The sequence below is a fragment of the Mustela erminea genome, chromosome 15, assembly GCF_009829155.1.
Source record: "Mustela erminea isolate mMusErm1 chromosome 15, mMusErm1.Pri, whole genome shotgun sequence".
In the NCBI taxonomy this organism is placed as follows: domain Eukaryota; kingdom Metazoa; phylum Chordata; class Mammalia; order Carnivora; family Mustelidae; genus Mustela; species Mustela erminea.
In genome coordinates this window covers 65,415,890-65,431,896 of record NC_045628.1, presented here as the reverse complement: position 1 = coordinate 65,431,896, position 16,007 = coordinate 65,415,890, and positions in this window count along the sequence as shown.

Genomic DNA, 16,007 nt, shown 5'->3' with positions numbered 1-16,007 from the left:
CCGGGTGATCTTTCTAGATGCAAACCTATCATGTGACTGCTCTGCCCATTGTTGCCAGGCTATGTGTTGCGTTCTGGACTCTCATATCCCACCTGATCCAGCCAGTCTCCTCAGTTTCATTTAAAAAAAAAAAATTATTTATTTATTAGAGAGAGAGAGAGAGAGCAAGAGCATGAGTAAGGGGAGGAGCAGAGGGAGAGGGAGAGAATCTCAAGCAGACTGGCCACCTACCATGGAGCCTGATGTGGGGCTTGATCTTATAAACCGAGATCAGGACCTGAGCCAAAATCAATAGTCAGAAGCTCAATCAACTGAGCCCCTCCTCAGTTTCATTTGACAGTTCCTCTCCCTCTCCCTCCACTAAACACACACACACACACACACACACACACACTCACACCCAGCCACACACACACACACACACACACAGTTCTAGCAATACTCAACTGTCTGTGGCTTTTCCTCATCCACCACATTATTCCTACCTACATGCCTTTTTGTACACTGTTCCTTCTGCCTGGAATCCTTCCTACACCAGGTTAATTCCTTCAAGACCCAGTTAAGGTGCTTTCTCCTCCAGAAAGTCTTCCCTATGACCAAGAGCTGGGCTAGAGTACCTGTCCTGCCCCTAGGCCTTGTCCCTCCCCTACTCCCCCACCCCCCACCCCATATTCAGAAGTTATTAGCCATCACTGGCCTGTGAGACCCAGTGAATAGGTCAGAATCTCTCCTTTTCCATGCATGGAAACAGAGTAGGAACTCAAGATAAGCTTGCTCGATTGAACAGGTTAAACCCCTCCTCAGCATCTACATCATATATTTTCTTCATGTCCTACAACTCCTTGCTCTTCAAAGACTGCTTGTCCCAAATGCAGTCATTTCTCTATTTTCACAAGGCGATTATCAAGTGTAGGTTGTGCTCCACATTGAACAAAGTGGTGTTAGGAAAAAATCTGTATTGTAAATGAAAATTTGGGATGATTATTTGTCTTCGTAAAAGGGGGCTAGCCTAGGTTTCTTTAGCTAGGAAGCTCCAAGCATCTACACAAAGAGCATATACATGACAGAATGCTGGCTGCCAAACTATGAATGCTGGTTATCTCGGGATTCGTTTCTTTCCTTCTTTATTTTTTATGGGATGGGGGAGGTTATTTATTTGAGAGAGAAAGAGAGAAAGAAACGGGAAAAGACAGCATGGACTGAGGGGCAGAGGGAGAGGGAGATAGAAAATCTCGAACTTCCTGCTGAGTGTGGAGCCCCAAGCGGGGCTTCATCTCACGACCCTGAGATCATGACCTGAGAGAAACCACTATCAGACCCTTAACTAAATGAGCCACTGAGGCTCCCTACCTTCTTTTTCATATTTATATATATTATTGGCATTTTACCTAAATGATCACGTCTTATTACTGAAGAATCAGAAAGAATACAGAAATCCATGTTCATTGTGGAAGAAATAAGGAAAAAATAGTAAGCTTCTAGGTGATTTTTTTTTCTCTTTTAAAGAGATAAATAAATAGGTAGAGTTATGAAAAAACAAAACACTGCAAGTGCATTCAACTCCAGGCTTACTAGCAAGAATAAATTGTACATTCATAGGACTTTATGCCAAATGCTTTTTTTATTGTGAAAACGTCTATTCATATTTTTTATAAACATATAATGTATTATTCGTCTTGGCTGGATGTTCTTGTTGATCTTCTGGGGGAGTGCCCTGTTGCAGTGATTCTCAGGTGTCTGCCCCACGCGGAATTGCACGGCCCCTGCCAGGGGTCATGCTAAGTAATCTGCTTAGTTTTGCTCTCGGGAGCTTTTGTTCCCTGAATGCTTTCCGTACAGTTTGGCGGACGGGAATGAAAATGGTGGCCTCCCAATCTCTGGCCCAGAGAAGCCAAGAGCTCCAGGGCCCCACTCCTCAGTGCGCCCTCAGAGAAAAACCGTCAGTCCCTCCTGTGTCCCTGGTCTCGGGCCACGCTCTGTGCCCACCCGGCCTGTGACCGAGCGTTTCTATCTCTGCTGCACGGCCCTATTTGGAGTTGCCAAATCCATTTTGAATCATTCAATTTGGAAACGGTTTCTTTCTCTGTAACTTCCGGAGGGTCCGTGTTTTAGAAATGGGCACTATAGCAGGGCACTATTGTGACATTAAAGAGGCAGACCACAGGCTGTGGAGCAAGTTCATGGTCGAGAGGCCTCAAATCCCAGTTCGCACCATAAACTAACTCTTGGCAAGTCAGTCAAGCTCCCTAAGCCTCCACTGCTTCAATTGTAAAATGGGATAATCACGGCAACATCCACTTCACGGGCATCCAATAAAAAGAAGAAAACCAGAAAATGTATGTACACTAGCTTTAGAAAGTAAAAGAGTGAAGACACCATGTTAACACCAAGTGTCAGAAGGGTGGTGATTAATAATAATATTCAAATAGCAACCATTTCCCATCCCTTGGAGTCCCTGCCTGGTTCCTCTTCAGAAACAGCCACTTTTGTGAGGGTCTCCTTCTCCCTTCTGGGATTCTCTCTGAGGCCTATTTTCCAACTTCACCAAGACCAACTCCCAGGCACATGCGTTTTTGCCCAACCCTCCCTGAAATATTAACCCCCAGGACGACACTGAGAGTTTCACAATGGTGGCCAATTATCATAAGCTGAAAGGGAGTCCTGAAACCACATACTCCTGTCTGAGCATGTCCATGTTGTCCTTTTTCATATTCATTTTTTAGGGAAGAGTGTCTCAAAAATTAATTTAATGAAGCATTTGTTTGCCCAACCCGGAGAATCTTTTTCTTACCAAGTTTTAGGGCAGAAAGAGCCAGACAACTGACTGGCTTACATCATCTAATAGAGAAACTAAAATCACTGCTGCCTACATTACAGGTAGGAGGCGAACTGTCTGATCTCCATTAGCTTCCTGCATGATAGATGGTCAAGTACCTTGGGTTTACTCACACAGTCTGTGAGTGAAGGTACTCAGGCCAGACCTAAGTCTCCATACAAGAACTGCTTGACTCATTAGACAGTATTCCTCTTTTTTTCCCCAGTAGCTAAAAGAAGGGGGAAAAAGAAAGAAAAAAGAAAAGAAAACAAAACAAAACCTGTCTGTTAAGGACAAAGTAAGCACCATCTTAAGCTGCTCCCCAGGACTTGATAGCAAATATTCCACTAAAAGAAGACTGGATTCCCAATTTGGCTTTTTCTCTTTTCTTTTTTAATCTCTGAGTTACATCCTCTAAAGCAACAATAGCATCTTTGTTGGAGGGGGAGTAATCGAGTTTTATTTATATGGGTTGATAGCTATCTGGTAAGGCTAGGAGCAGAGGGCAGTCAAAGTTCATTAGTATCATGAAGTCAGGAGAATAGAACAATTGCGAGCTTAGGCTTTGGAGCCTAAAACATTTGGGTCCCTTCCCCAGCACGGCCACCACGCACCGGGTGAACACAGACTACTTACTTATCCTCTCACTGTCCCAGACTCCTCACCTGTGGAATGGAGCTGAGGACACCGGACTCGCAGAGTGCCGCTGATTAAATGAGCTAATGAGCACAGAGGGCCAAGTGGAGAGTCCGTGCATGTCTGAGAGACCACAGAGGTTATTTATCAAATGTGACAATGAATTTAAACATGTTCTGGAAATGCCCATACCTTTCTGAACTACAAAGCAAAGCATGTAACGTAAGTCATAACTTCTCACTGTAACAATGATCCAACGAACTAGTTTAAAAGACAGGTAAGAGCAAAGTAGGGTCCATCGGCCTGAATATTTGTTAGCTGGGTGCTGTGTGCTCACATTGGTTCTTTCGTAGAAGAAAGATTGTGTGGCCCACAATCCCACTGCATAAGAGGCTGAAAACCACAGCAGACTCACTCCTGCGACTCTAGTTTCAAAGTTCATAAAGGCACTGCTATAGCTCCATGGTAGTCCCTGTCCAATCAACTAAAACTTCTTATGGAACTTTTGTTCACTTATCTGGTCCTTTGTCTTAGGACGTGCTCCCTTTTTCTCCAAACATGGGAGTCACATCAGCTAGTCTTGCTGACCACCCTACAGAACAGCCCGTACCTCGTAATGGAAGAATGTTCTGCCCTAGTGGTACAAGCCATTAAAGTTTAAAGCACAGACTAGCATTCGTGTTTCTAGCTTTGGAAGAAGATAAAGCACTGACTTCATGGCCATTTGTTTCAGAATTTACTCACATTACAGCCCTGAAAACATTCCACTGTTTTGGCCCAACCGGCTTTCTTGAGGGAGGAGTATATGCTTTTACAGCAGAACCACTGTGCAAATTCTCAGGGTTAACCCAAGTACACTCTGGTTTGGGCAAGATTCCCAACAGCTGGTGCTACGGTCCCCAGATTAAGGTCCGTTACTGTATCAGCCATCTTCGCCATCCATGCGGCAGTGGACCAATTTGGAAGGAGCCACTGGAGGGCTTTGTACTTAATAGATAGTTACAAGATTAGTAACAGAGAGTCGTAACCTTTACTGAATGCTCCAAGTACTTCTTCTCATCCAGAGACCCACGAGGCTGTCGACCTCGATGTGCTGAAAAGCAGAGTGAAGGGATAATAGATTTGTTATGAGACAGAAGGTCTTGGAGCTCACAGTTAACTTACTCCAAACATCCATCTTTGTTCCCAGTCCAAAATTCATTCACATAATTCAGCCAACACCAGCTTCCAAAGAATTAACGAGTAGCTGCCAGTCCCTGCTAGGTCATTCTTTGTTAGAACATAATTCCATAACCACCACCCCCCCCCCCCCCGTTAAATTTACAAAACCCGGGGGGGGGGGGGTGGTGTATCTTCTGTGCCTTTGTGTTTCAGTTCCTTGCAAAAGGGCTGGCAGAGAGCTAGCTCACCATAGATGTTTGTGGAGTGAGTCGTGGAAAGGTAAGCATCCTACCCCAAGGCTTTGTTTTCTGAGGAATCCCTGGGCTTTTGAGGAATGACCCTACAGCTCAGTCACACCGTGACTAGAGATGAATATTCAGCCTCACAAACACACACCCCCTTCCCTCACCCCGGGCCCTATTGTTTCCCCAAGCCAGAAGTCAAGGGCTAGGATGCAGGTTGTCTGGAATGCAAATCCCTGGAATTCCCAGCAAATGTTGATTCAATGAGTAACAGTCAGACACTGGCTACCACTATCTGTCATCAGATAATATCCTTTTCCTCCCACTCACCAACTGGATTTTGAACCTGAAATACCCTTAGAAGGATATTTTCACTTCAGTTCCTAATCTGGCTTGCAGGCTCAGCCAGGCAGGCAGGCGGGCAGGAAGCAAGGGTCACCACACATTCCTCCTGGCTTTGGGAGGCGAAGTGCAGGCCGCTCATGGTCAGGAACTTACCAGCCGGCATCCACCCATCACAACAACATCCATCTCTCTAAAGGCCTTACTCACTACCCAACTTCCTCTTAAGCCTATTATTGTGAGGTAGTCGGCTCTCCTTTGTTCCTGTGGGGTCGCCTAAGTGGGTGGCTATTTTCTACGCGTCACAGAAAAAGCGCTTTGTTTTCTATGGTCCCACATCTAGCTTTATGACCTGGTGGACCACTCTCTCTTCAGGGTGCTTTACGAAATTTCTTTCCTGAAAGTGCTTTCCAAATGCTGTTCCCCAGTTTGGGGCAGCAGCTGTAGATTACATATCAAAACTATTCCACTATTGAAAGGCAAGTGTCCCCTTGCTCTCCAAGGACTCCTCACCCTTGGAATGGGCAGAATGGGAAGAAAGCTAGAGCCGGGTCCTCTGCACCGAGGGCCCAGAGCAGAAGCCCATCTTGCTGGGGTCTGGGGTCACACTGGATTCATTCCTCTTCATTAACTAGAATGCTAAGAATCCAAGAGTGTATCCATTACTTCTTTTCAATGATTTTATCTTCCTAATGCATTGTTGTTTTTATCATAATTTGAAATTTTTTATTATCATTGGATATGCTTCATCATCAAGTATATACTGGATAGAACCATTTTGATGAGGGATTGATAAGGATTGAATCCTCAGAGTAAATTTTACAAATCTGTCCATCGGGATAGTTTATCATAGAATAGCTTCTGGTTCCTAACGTTTAAAACCTTGTTTATCTCCTATTACCCACATATCTCGAGTTTCGGTGCCTTCAAGTCTTTTCACATCGAATATTAGCTCAGTCATGGCGCTGGTTGAGTCAATACAATGGGCATTGGCAGTCTTTCTGGAAAACAGTCCTAAATAAAAGTGGCTAGAAATATTTAGCTGTATACAGAAGCAATTGGGAACCTCATAGGTAAATCTCTCTAACGTGAACTGAACGTTTACCTAACTCCACTTCCTTTAACCTGATCCCAAAATGACCGCAGCCCCCAATTCAACAAGTATAATGTAAGGAAGTCACACTGGAAAGAGGCAGAGGTCTTAACCAACTATAGTTTATTTATCTTAGGTGTACAAATTTTACAAAACCATATGACCATATGAATGAACCCCTTCCTAGGGCCGTCACACAGCTGTGAAAGTTAAGGGTTCTGAAGCTGAGGCTTGATTATCTTTATGTAAATCCATGCTGGTACCAACGAATCCCAGCAGATGCTGGGCATGAGTGACCAGGTCCATCATCTGGTACACACCAGCTGAATGAGCATCCCTGAAAGCTCACTACTGACATTCACAAATATCTAGATATGATACATACCCGTTAAAGACCAGATTCTTGTTCAAGCTTGTTAAAAGCTCTGCTTTGCCATCTTTTCTTGTGTTAAACAGTTCATCCTTGCCTTTAAGTTCTCATTTTCTGTATTCCTAATCTTTCATTTTTTATGCTACTGCAGCTTGATCTGATTATAGTAGACATTTAAAAATATGTGTTGTATTAAAGGGCTTTATAAAAGTAGGCTCGCAGAACAACCTGTCTCCAAAAGAGAACATAAGAGTGGCTTGAAGTAAAAGGCAAAACATGTAGATTGTGCAAAGAATGGTATAAACAAGAAATCAATGACCCTAGCCAACCGCATTATGGGAAGTCCTAGGAAACATTCACCAATCCATTTCCCACCCACAGATCAGGTCAGGAACCAGACGTAAGTGTCACACTTTCCTCTGCTGGAGTGTAAGTGTGTTGAGACAGGGTCTATGCTCTTCATCTCATGCGTTCAGCCTGGTGAGAGAAGCTCCATTACTGGTGAATGGACACCCAGTTGAGCATGGGAAGTGGTCCTCCTTTGTTGGTGATTAGGAGCCATTGGAAATTTTGGCAAGTGTGATTCTGGCAAAGGTGAAGCAGAGGAAATCAGATCAGAGAAATTCTGGAAGAGTATTGTTTATTAAGGAAACTCATTGTGGATGCATGCTGCAGGATGTGGGGGTGGGGGAAGGAAGTACAGCTGTAAACAGGACCAAACATCTGGGTTTTATTGTATAAAAGAAAGTATCCAATAAGAGGGGCAAGAACCCAAAGTAGAGAAGGGAGCTGAGGGGCAGGAGGCAGGAAAGTGAGGTGTCAAGATGATGGGGAAAAAGGGATCCCACAAAGCCAGTGGCTGAAGGGGTCCATAGGAGGTAGAGCCCTGCATCATTTCACACGAGCCTCTGGACCCCTCATAGGAAAATGCTTACGTCATGGGCCACAACACCAGCACAAGTGAATGAGTTTCTTGATGAGAAGGAGTGACATCATGAGAGACACTCTCCCACCTTCCCCTGGAAGGGGAAGTGAAGGTTGTCAGAGACACAAGGTGATGGGAGAGAAAGCAACACGTAGCACTTACGGATGGCAACAACAGGACTGGAATATTCAGTGAGGCACGGATGGGTCACAAGAGGCATTCTGGCTCAGCCAAATGAATTAACGTAACACAGTTTCTTTCAGTCTTTCCTCTAACCACAAACCATGCATTACTTTCTTCAGTGTTCTCCAGGATGACCATCCCCCCCATTTCCACTGAGGCTTCCTATGCTCGATATAATTACCGAATGAATTAGAACCATGCTGAGAAGCAGTTAGGGAAGACACAACCTACTTTACTCCATTTTGAATTTGTAGTTTACTCGCATCTGATCTTTTCCTACCCTTCTACTCCAAAGTCCACAAGAGTCCTTCCTTAGATGGGTGCATATTTTACTTAAGTGAAAACCTTGTGGTTATAACCTTTTAATTTCATCTTAATTAACTGCATTCCCTTCCCTGATTGGCTAGGACTATTTCAAGTTTTAATGTAACTCTCCAAGGTGCCAAGTTTCCCACCTAACACAGTGTCACATGCAAACTGAGTGTCCACACTAAACAGTTACTTGGGTACAAGAACCAGAAAGAAGGATCCTCATATCCTCTTAAATTAGCACTTTCCACTTTTTTTCTTTATGCCTATTTGATTCTTTGACCTCAACACAAAGTGAACGCAAATCTAGAAGGAGTGAGAGAGAAAGAGAAGTTCATTCTGGAAGCAAAAGACAGAGCCCTTTCTGTCTCATTAGCTGACAATAAATCCTGAAATGCCATTGCCATGTTGCCTGGCAACCTAGGAAATATTGTTCTGATTAAACAAAAAACTATCTGGAGTAAATTCACAATGAAATGGCTGACAAGTATTATATCATTCTGCATTCCACCATTAATGCATGAGCAGCAGACACTCTGGGACAGTTCACCCCCAGGAAAACAAAAACAAATATACTGACATCACCAAGAGGTAGTCTGGGGACCAGGGAGAAAAGTCTGGGTAAGTCTCATAATCTTTGGGGGACTCGGGGTTTTTTTATCTGCAAAACGAACAAGTGGAATTAATAGACTCTGACATTTCATGATTCAAAAGAAACAGTAAAAAGGGAGAGTATGGTACCAGTCACCTTCCTGAACTGTACCATTTATTATACTTGTGTAGGCCATGAACAATGATACACGGGTTTACAGGGTGAAAATCATCCATCTTACTTTAAAGAAAATCTGCAGTGAGGTTTCCTACAGACTATCGATGCCCTTATTATAAGAAACTTCCTTAATTTAGAAAGGCAGATGCTCAGCATATGAAGACTGCTCATCTCATTAAGACAAAAATACCTCCTTGAAATTTCTTGAAGGCTATTATAGTGAGCAACCCCGGAGTCAAGGAGCCCTGGCAAAGTTAAAGCAACTTGTCTATGGAAATCGCAAATGAATGAATTATAAAGCTATTCAAAAAGAGAAGCGGCAGTTGAACACTGAAAACTGCAGCAACAAAGCTTTGCAGAGCATAACATGGCAGGTAAAAAGCAGACTGTGGGTTCAAGTTCTAGCCCTGCCACTTACTGGTTGTGCTGCTGTTTAAACTCTCCACATCTCAGTTTATCCATCCATGTATAGGTAACACACAACCCTATTATGGTTATTGTAGGAGCAAAATGATTTAGCAGTGAGCTTAGCATAGTGGCTGATACGTAGTTAGCTGCCATTGTTATTTCTGGCGTGAGCCAGTGATCGTTCATTGGAGCGCTGGAGCCAGATGGGCCTGGATTCAGAGCCCAGCTCCACTGATTATTAGAAATGGCCCTTTGGACAAGCTTCTTAACCTCTCTAAGCTTCAGCTGCTTCACCTATGAGATGGGAATAATCATAAGCCACCTCATAGAGCTTTTGTGAGGATTATGGAACAGAATGCTTACAACAGGCACAGCACAATGTAGCTACCATGAATCACTCTGGTAAGAAGATTCATCGAGAAATTTCTCCTCAGTTTCTTCAGCTTCTCATTGTTGTTGTTGTTTTCCATGCCACCAAAAATAATAATGTTCAGTAGTCCCCTCTTCTCCATGGTTTCACTTCCTGTACTTTCAATTACCCACGGTCAACTGAGGTCAAAAAACAGATGATCCCTCTTCTGACATGTTGCCACACCTATCACCTCACTTCATCTCATCACAGAGGCATTTCATCATCTCACATCATCACAAGAAGATAAAGGATGAGTAAACTGCAATAAGAGATTTTGAAAGAAACCACACATTCACGTAGTTTTTATTACATTATATTGTTATAATTGTTCTATTTTATTATTGTTGTTAATCTATCACTGAATCAAATTTATAAATTAAACTTTATCCTAGGTTTGTTTATATAGGAAAAAAACATAGTATATGTAGGGTTTGGTACTGTCTGTGGTTTCAGGCATCCACTGTGGGTCTTGGAACATGTCCCCCATGAATAAGGGGGAACTACTCTATGCTAAGACAATTCAAGAAGGAAAAAACTCAACAAATGGATGCTTGGAAAATTGGGTATCTACATGTTAAAAAAAAAAAAAAAGACACTGGACCCCCTCTTCACACCATATACATAAATTAACTTAAAATGGATCAAAGACCTACATATAAGAAGAAACCATAAAGTTTTAGGAAAAAAACATAGGTATAAATCTTCATGGCTTTGGATTAAACAATAGTTTCTTAGCCATGACGCCAAAAGCACAAGCAATAACAATAAAAATTAAACAAATTGGATATCATGAAAATCAACAAATTTTGCCAGTGAACTGACACTTTCAGGAAGGTGAAAACAACCCACAGATGAGAGAAAATCGTTGCAACTCATACATCTACTAAGGCACTGGTATCCAGAATACATAAAGAACTTCTATAATTCAATAATAAAAAGACAACCCAATTAATAGATAAGGAAAGACTCTGAATAGACATTTCTGCAGAGGAGATGTACAAAAGGTCAATGAGCACATGACAAGATGCACATCAGGGAAATGCAAATCAAAACCACAATGAGATATCACTTTATACCCACTAGAATGAGTAGAATTAAATTAAAAGGGCAGGAACAACAACAAGTGTTGGCGAAGAGTAGAGAAATCAGAGATCTCGTCTACACCACTAGTAGGAATGTAAAAGGCCAAAGCCACTTTGGAAAAAAAGTCTGGCAGTTACTCAAAGAGTAACATAAAGTTTCATATGACCCAGCAGTTCTATTCCTAGGTATAGACCCAAGGGAAATAAAAACATGGCCACACAAAAACCTGTATGCTAATGTTCATAGCAACATCATTCATAATAGTCAAAAGTGGAAATGAGTGTCCATCAACTGATGAATGGAAAAAGAAAATTGTCAAATCCATAAAATGGAAGAGTATTTGACTATAAAAAGAAAAATACTGACAAATGCTACAGCATGGAACAAACTTGAATACCTTGAAAGAAGCCAGTCCCAGAATACCTCAAGTTGTATAGATGGGCTTCCTATATAAGAAAAGTCCAGAATAGTGACAGGTCCATCAGTGGTGGAAAAGTGATCAGGGGTTTCCTAGATGCCGAGGCATGGAGGAAAGCAGTTAGGAAGAAATGGGGAGTGAATGCTAATAGGTATGAGCTTTCCTCTCTCGTTGGTGAAATGTTCTAAAATTGATTGCAGTGATGGCTACGTAATTGAATAGACTAAAAACTACTGAACTGTACATTCAGATAGGTGAACTGTGTGGTGTATGTGTATGAATTTTATCTCAATAAAACTGTTATACAAAATAACAACGAAAGTTTCAGGAGCCTCCTCAGCTTGGAAGATGAAATCTGTAGCACTTCAGATGGGCCCCAGAGTCATGTTCCTACAGAAACAGTAGGGTCTGGCAATGGAACAGTCTAGAAAGCCCCAGAGATAGAAAGCAGCTGGAACAGACTCCAGAGCCCATAGGGAATGCATGCAAATTCCCTACACCCCTTTCTTTCTTTAGTTTCAACGTCAGAAGTTCTGCAGAGATGCGAACCAGGACAATGGCCCTCTTCCCTGCAGCAGAACAGAACTGGCTCATACCACAAATAAGAAGCTCATTTTCCTTGTTCACACCCAATCACATGAATCCCAACTACCTATAAGAACCCTTAGGAGAGAGACCATGAGGTAGACTGTGCTTTGGAGGACGTTGTTCCGAAGAGCTGGAACTAAGGAAGCCAGAGAATGAGTCCACTGATCAACAGTGTGCCTACTGGGAGGATTCCGTTGTGGTATTTGAAGTGGTGCCTCAAAAAGGGAGTCCTGAGGCTTTGAGTTCTTTAGATTAAGAAACATTGTCTTCTGGGGCACCTGGGTGGCTCAGTCAGTTAGGTGTCTGCCTTAGGCTCAGGTCATGATCCCAGTGTCCTGGGATCAAGCCCTATATGGGGTTCCCTGCTCAGCAGGGAGTCTGCTTCTCCCTATCCCTCTGCCCTTCCCCCCTGTTCATTCTCTCTCTCTCCCTTTCTTTCTCTCAGATAAACGGGTAAAATCTTTAAAAAAAAAAAATTGCCAGGGCGCCTGGATGGCTCAGTCATTAAAGGGTCTGCCTTTGGCTCGGGTCATGATCCCAGGGTCCAGGATTCGAGCCCCGCAACAGGCTCCCTGCTCAATGGGAAGCCTGCTTCTCCCTCTCCCACTCCCCCTGCTTGTGTTTCCTCTCTCACTGTGTCTCTCTTTGTCAAATAAATAAAAAATCTTAAAAAAAAATATATTGTCTTCGCACACTAATATTGCAAATTCCTCCTAAGAACCTAGTACTTAAACTTTTTGGTGTGTGAGATTACAGGGAAAGAATGCAAAAGTTAGGGCACCTGGGTGGCTCAGTGGGTTAAGCCTCTGCCTTCGGCTCAGGTCATGGTCCCAGGGTCCTGGGATCGAGCCCCACACCGGGCTCTCTGCTCAGCAGGGAGCCTGCTTCCTCCTCTCTCCCTGCTTCTCTGCCTACTTGTGATCTCTCTCTCTCTCTGTCAAACAAATAAATAAAATCTTAAAAAAAAATGCAAAAGTTATATTGCAGCAGAAAAATAAAGACTCATACAGAAATGAAAGTTTTAAAAAATCTTTTCATCCTTTTTGTTTCTCCTTGATTTAATCTTATTTCTTCTCCTTTCTTCCTTTGTCCCTCTTTCCCTCCTCTTCCTTCCCATCACCTTGTTCTCCCTTCTCTGGTCACCGGATTCTTCAGTAAGAAGTTGGTGCCCATGTCACAACAGCAACTTTGAACTGCCTTTATGCCACTCCCTACTGTGACACCTCAAAGCAATGAGCTTCAAGATCATTCTTGTTACTGGAGTTCAGTGCTGCTGCACAGTGATTGCTAGACAGACAAGTTGAGCCCAGCTTCTGTGGGTTTATGCTGTTTCCTTGATTTTTAAAGCAGGAGAGGTGTATCCTAGACCCCAGGCCCAGATGTCTGATTATTTTCAAGGCCAGTATCTTCATTTGCATATTTCTATTCCTTCTCAGGATCCTCCTCTGAAAACACAATAAGGCATTTCATTCTGCTAGGTCAGGGTCTGTGACAGACTGTATTTTCCAAAGATGGCCATGCCATACATTCCACACTTGCAATGTGATGTTGACACTTCCCAATAAGAGATGAGGTCTATGTTCCATCCCCCTGAACCTAAGTGGGCCTTTGTAACAATTCTTCCAATATACTATGCCTATATGACATCTGAAGCTAGGTCATGAAAGGCCACACAGCTTCTATCCAGCTCTCTTTCTCTTAGGACAAATTCATTGGTATCCGTGAGCCACCATATAAGATGTCTGGCCCTCCAAAGCTGCTATGATGAAGAGACAATGTAGAGAGACCACACAGAAAGACTACACAGAGAGTAAGCTGTCCCAGGAGCCCCAACTGTTTGTCCCAGCCTCCCACTGTTTGAGTCTTCCCAGCCCAGGCACTAGAGTGAGCCTTCAAACGATTCCAGTCTCCAACCTGCCCCACTCAACATAGAGTGGAATAGAAAGGGGCTCTCCTTGCCCAGACTGAAGATTTGTGATCAAAACCAATGTTCTTCTTGTTGTTTTTCAAGCCAGCAAGTTTCCTTTAGGGAGGATCTTGGCACAGAATGTGTTACTATGGTGCCTTCTCCTCTGTTATGGTTAGGCAGAAGCTGCTCACCAGGGCTTCCATAGAACAGAGAGAAGCTTAAGCTAGCTCCTCTGAAATGCCTTCCAGAGTGGCATTCAAGGGACTAGACATCTCCTTCCCGATGTCTCCAGCCAGAGGTACCTTCTGTCCATGAAAGGGAAAGGTCCAAATAGTATTCATGGCCTTTTCTATTTCTTTAAAAGGCAAAACCATTGGCAGAGGATGAATTTTCAAAAAACAGAGTTAAATTAAATATAATAGATAAATATAGGAAAGAGTACACACAGCACACCATTTTTATAAAGCTCAAAACCAATAAAATAAAATAACATTTTATGGATACAAACAGATAGGTAAAATTCTGAGAAAAAGGCAAGGAAACAGTCAACGTGAAATTAAGGGCAGGGCAGGGGATGAGATCAGGCACACTGCTGTGACTGTCAGTGAGTAAGTGGTAAGTGGTAGGTTCAAGGGTGCTCATTTGACTGTTATGCTTCATAACTTACATGTATATTACCTATGTTCTTTTGTGTGTTAAATACTGCATAAAGAATGTGATTTTAAAATGGATGTTAGGTTAATGTTTCCAATTCTAAAAAACAAGACACTTGGCATCATCCAGTGATTGTTCAGTCCTCCCCTCACTACACATTATGTCTCATGATTATTTATGTGCTCTTACCGCATTCACATGGTTCTATCCAGTTTCCCATCCCGCTCCCCTCTGCCCAGAATCCTTGCTGTGGCCTCCTAATTGGCTCCCTGTCTGTTTCTTCCTCCCACCACACCCACGGCTTGTCCAGTAAGCCTTCTGAAAGCATAATTCTCATCCTGCTTTCTGTACGTAGCTCAGTTCCCTTCCATGACTCCTCGTGGCCCTTTCATTAAAATCTAGTGCCTGGCTTTTGTAGCCTGGCATCCAAGGCCCCTATAGTCTCATTGCTTAATGCTCGGTAGGCTCGAGCAAGATCATGCCATTCCCATTCATGCCACAGATCCCCCACCTTGGTGTCTTTGTCTTGTAGTTCTCCTTGCCTCTTTCCTATGTCTCCACACTTCCATCCTTGAAAATCTAGTTCCAACACCTCTACCATCATGAGGACTTTCCTGACCCACCCCTGGGACAGACATACACATGGCTGTTCCCATGTCTCAACTCTGCTAGGGCTCTAGGTGCTATCAAATGGGACATCGATCACTTTTTGCCTCACAGAACAAGTATGCTGGGTCTGTTCACTTCCCCTGTGAGACCACAGGTTCCTTTAGAGTAGAGACCATACCTGAGTTGTTGTGTTTGTGTTGTTTTTGTTGTTGTTGCTTGTCCTCACATCTCCTTACAGATATCAAACATTCAATATTGTTGGAATGACTGTATCACAAAATGAATGAATTCCACATTAAGATCCCTCCTAGGCAAAATTATAAAGTGGAGAAAACTTATCTTTGGTGTCTCCAGCCTTCCTGCTCAGTTGTCCTCCCCTGCTAGGAGCTTATGTCCTCCCCATGGAGCTACCCAGTAACTTCACACCCACTTGTCCAAACAGAACCTTCTTTTAGAAGAAGACCTGATAAATTTGTGCACACTATGGTATAAATTACTGTGAAGCCTTCTGATGTTAATGCTCTTTCACTGAGAAGTCCTTATTTTGTTAACAGAAGATAAAATCAAAGAATATATCTGCTCTGGGCCTAACAGCATCTCCCAAAAATTCATGTCCCCCTAGAACCACAAATTGTGACCTTATTTGGAGATAGGATCTTTGCAGCTGTAATTGTTAAGATGAGGTAATTCTGAATTGTGTTGGGTCCTAAATCCAGTAACTGGTGTCCTGATTAGAAGTCCATGAGAGATACAGAGACAGAGGGAAGTCAGTCAAGTGAAGAAGCAGAAATGGGAGTGATGCAGCTACAAGGCAAGGAACATTACACAGTGCCAACCACCAAAAGCCAGGACAGGGCTCTTTCTTAGAACTTTCAGAGGGATCATACTCAGAGAAGGTATCAGTGTCCCAGGAGAGACCCATACCACCTAGTCTACCTGTCCCAACCATGGATCTTGGCAAGGGAAAATGAGGAGCAATACTGAGGTGGGAGCGAACTCTTGGTCATCCTTACTGGCACCTTGCAAACATGTGAGGACCAGTGACACCCACATCTTTCTGCACTGGATGTATTCAGCTACC